This window comes from Bos mutus, chromosome 9 (assembly GCF_027580195.1).
Source record: "Bos mutus isolate GX-2022 chromosome 9, NWIPB_WYAK_1.1, whole genome shotgun sequence".
NCBI lineage: Eukaryota > Metazoa > Chordata > Mammalia > Artiodactyla > Bovidae > Bos > Bos mutus.
Window position 1 is genome coordinate 13761113 of NC_091625.1, and position 4681 is coordinate 13765793.

Here is a 4681-nt window from a genome sequence, read left to right on the forward strand (position 1 = left end):
TTTTTCAGTTCAGTTCCTCAGCTGTGTCGGACTCTTTGCGGCCCCATGGACTGCAGCATGCCAGGCTTCCCTTTCTTCACTATCTCTCTGAGTTTGCCAAAACTCATATCCACTGAGTTGATGATGCCATCCAACATCTTGTCTTCTGTCATCCCCTTCTGCCCTCAATCTTTTCCAGCATTAGGGTTTTTCCCAATGAGTCAGTTCTTCGCATCAGGTGGCTAAAGTATTAGAGCTTCAGCTTCAGCATCAGTCCTTCCAATGAATATTCAGGGTTGACTTCCTTTAGGATTGATTGGTGTGATCTTCTTGCTGTCCAAAGGACTCTCAAAATTCTTCTCCAGTGCTCGCTTCGGCAGCACATATACTAAAATTGGAACGATACAGAGAAGATTAGCATGGCCCCTGTGCAAAGATGACACACAAATTCGTGAAGTGTTCCATATTTTTACAAAGGGAGAAAAATCAAATCAACAAAATTAGAAACGAAAATGGAGAGATCACAACAGACAACACAGAAATACAAAGGACCATAAGAGACTACTATCAAGAATTATATGCCAATAAAATGGACAACGTGGAAGAAATGGACAAATTCTTAGAAAAGTACAACTTTCCAAAACTCGACCAGGAAGAAATAGAAAATCTTAACAGACCCATCACAAGCACAGAAATTGAAACTGTAATCAAAAATCTTCCAGCAAACAAAAGCCCCAGTCCAGACGGCTTCACAGCTGAATTCTACCAAAAATTTAGAGAAGAGCTAACACCTATCCTGCTCAAACTCTTCCAGAAAATTGCAGAGGAAGGTAAACTTCCAAACTCATTCTATGAGGCCACCATCACCCTAATACCAAAACCTGACAAAGATGCCACAAAAAAAGAAAACTACAGGCCAATATCACTGATGAACATAGATGCAAAAACCCTTAACAAAATTCTAGCAATCAGAATCCAACAACACATTAAAAAGATCATACACCATGATCAAGTGGGCTTTATCCCAGGGATGCAAGGATTTTTCAATATCGGCAAATCAATCAATGTAATACACCACATTAACAAATTGAAAAATAAAAACCATATGATTATCTCAATAGATGCAGAGAAAGCCTTTGACAAAATTCAACATCCATTTATGATAAAAACTCTTCAGAAAGCAGGAATAGAAGGAACATACCTCAACATAATTAAAGCTATATATGACAAACCCACAGCAAACATTATCCTCAATGGTGAAAAATTGAAAGCATTTCCTCTAAAGTCAGGAACAAGACAAGGGTGCCCACTTTCACCATTACTATTCAACATAGTTTTGGAAGTTTTGGCCACAGCAATCAGAGCAGAAAAAGAAATAAAAGGAATCCAAATTGGAAAAAAAGAAGTAAAACTCTCACTATTTGCAGATGACATGATCCTCTACATAGAAAACCCTAAAGACTCCACCAGAAAATTATTAGAAATAATCAATGACTATAGTAAAGTTGCAGGATATAAAATCAACACACAGAAATCCCTTGCATTCCTATACACTAATAATGAGAAAACAGAAAGAGAAATTAAGGAAACAATTCCATTCACCATTGCAACAGAAAGAATAAAATACTTAGGAATATATCTACCTAAAGAAACTAAAGACCTATATGTAGAAAACTATAAGACACTGGTGAAAGAAATCAAAGAGGACACTAATAGATGGAGAAATATACCATGTTCATGGATTGGAAGAATCAATATAGTGAAAATGAGTATACTACCCAAAGCAATTTATAGATTCAATGCACTCCCTATCAAGCTACCAACAGTATTCTTCACAGAGCTAGAACAAATAATTTCACAATTTGTATGGAAATACAAAAAACCTCGAATAGCCAAAGCGATCTTGAGAAAGAAGAATGGAACTGGAGGAATCAACCTACCTGACTTCAGGCTCTACTACAAAGCCACAGTTATCAAGACAGTATGGTACTGGCACAAAGACAGAAATATTGATCAATGGAATAAAATAGAAAGCCCAGAGATAAATCCATGCACATATGGACACCTTATCTTTGACAAAGGAGGCAAGAATATACAATGGATTAAAGACAATCTCTTTAACAAGTGGTGCTGGGAAATCTGGTCAACCACTTGTAAAAGATTGAAACTAGACCACTTTCTAACACCATACACAAAAATAAACTCAAAATGGATTAAAGATCTCAACGTAAGACCAGAAACTATAAAACTCCTAGAGGAGAACATAGGCAAAACACTCTCTGACATACATCACAGCAGGATCTTCTATGACCCACCTCCCAGAATACTGGAAATAAAAGCAAAAATAAACAAATGGGACCTAATTAACCTTAAAAGCTTCTGCACATCAAAGGAAACTATTAGCAAGGTGAAAAGACAGCCTTCAGAATGGGAGAAAATAATAGCAAATGAAGCAACTGACAGACAACTAATCTCAAAAATATACAAGCAACTCCTACAGCTCAACTCCATAAAAATAAATGGCCCAATCAAAAAATGGGCCAAAGAACTAAATAGACATTTCTCCAAAGAAGACATACAGATGGCTAACAAACATATGAAAAGATGCTCAACATCACTCATTATCAGAGAAATGCAAATCAAAACCACAATGAGGTACCATTTCACGCCAGTCAGAATGGCTGCGATCCAAAAGTCTACAAATAATAAATGCTGGAGAGGGTGTGGAGAAAAGGGAACCCTCTTACACTGTTGGTGGGAATGCAAACTAGTACAGCCACTATGGAGAACAGTGTGGAGATTCCTTAAAAAACTGGAAATAGAACTGCCTTATGATCCAGCAATCCCACTGCTGGGCATACACACTGAGGAAACCAGAAGGGAAAGAGACACGTGTACTCCAATGTTCATCACAGCACTGTTTATAATAGCCAGGACATGGAAGCAACCTAGATGTCCATCAGCAGATGAATGGATAAGAAAGCGGTGGTACATATACACAATGGAGTATTACTCAGCCATTAAAAAGAATACATTTGAAGCAGTTCTAATGAGGTGGATGAAACTGGAGCCTATTATACAGAGTGAAGTAAGCCAGAAGGAAAAACATAAATACAGTATACTAATGCATATATATGGAATTTAGAAAGATGGTAACAATAACCCGGTGTATGAGACAGCAAAAGAGACACTGATGTATAGAACAGTCTTATGGACTCTGTGGGAGAGGGAGAGGGTGGGAAGATTTGGGAGAATGACATTGAAACATGTAAAACATCATGTAAGAAACGAGTTGCCAGTCCAGGTTCGATGCACGATACTGGATGCTTGGGGCTAGTGCACTGGGACGACCCAGAGGGATAGTATGGGGAGGGAGGAGGGAGGAGGGTTCAGGATGGGGAACACATATATACCTGTGGTGGATTCATTTTGATATTTGGCAAAACTAATACAACTATGTAAAGTTTAAAAAAAAAAAAAAAACAAACTCTTCTCCAACACCGCAGAAGGAAAGCATTAGTTCTTCAGTGCTCAGCCTTCTTTACGGTCCAACTCTCATATCCATACATGACTACTGGAAAAACCGTAGCTTTGACTATGTTAACCATGCTAGCAATAACCCAAACCATTTTCAACAAACATTATATTTATTTTCTATGGTTTTTATGACCTGTAGTCCAAAACTTATAGTACTGACCGATAGGACAATCTAAAGTATTTTAAACTGTTGATTTGGCAGAATGAGATATGTTGGTGTATAAATATAAACAGGGAAAAATCTCTCCAGAAAAAAAAATGATATGAACTTTTTTCTATAAAATGATTTAACTTTTTGATGAGTTTGGGAACAAAGACTAAAATAAATTATTGATTCTGTGTAAAAAGTGCTTTATAAATGAGTCTGTACATCTATCTCTAAGCTGAGGAGAATTGGCCTTTGTTTAACCTCTGTTCTATGCCAAAAATTGCACTGAGTTGTGTATTTTATGGATTTTTTGTTCTTTTTGGTGAACTTTTATAGATAATTTCTAGCTCTGACACTATCCTAAGGATATGATCATAGTTTTTCACAGATAAAATTATTTCATTTTTAATGCAGTTATAAAGCATAAGTTGAACTTAAGTGGCAAAACCTTTAATACTTGAACAAATAATTTTAGGTAAGGATAAAGGTATTTAAAAAATATAAAGTGGCTACCCGCCACCCCTTACCCTGGAGTGGGTGGAACTAGAAGACCAAAGAAAAAATTTTTGAGGTCACTCAATCTTCCTGATTCTGTTTAGCTTTAAGCTGAAATGGATGAAAAATAATGTGACACTGACATTTACAGTTAGGATTAAATCTAGACCTTGACAGGTGAATAGAAGGGGAAATTGCAGTTTTGCTAAGAACTTAATGTATGATTATTTATATAAATAAGGCAAGAATCAGAAAGAATTTTGTTAATTTATGTGAAGAAAACCAGTTGAAACGTGAAAATATTTCTAGAAGAGTAAATTTCTTTGGTTTATTTATTTATTTTAGTTCCCAAGAAAACACATATTTACTTGTAGATGGTGCCATCAATCACCAATAAAATTCTTTTTAGAGTAAGTGTTTGACTCCTTTCACAAGGGTTTAATGTGACAGAATAAGTAAATGTATGGTGAGCTCAGATTCAACCTACTGCAGACCATGTAGTACTATAGTAGTTACTACTGA

At 36.2% G+C, this 4681-nt stretch overlaps 1 non-coding gene across 1 annotated transcript; it reads left to right on the plus strand.

Moving 5' to 3' along the window:
- Positions 1–343: 343 nt before the first annotated feature.
- On the plus strand, positions 344–450 carry LOC138989275 (U6 spliceosomal RNA). The gene has a single exon (XR_011465514.1). It is a non-coding gene; the product is annotated as a U6 spliceosomal RNA (small nuclear RNA).
- Positions 451–4681: the final 4231 nt, after the last annotated feature.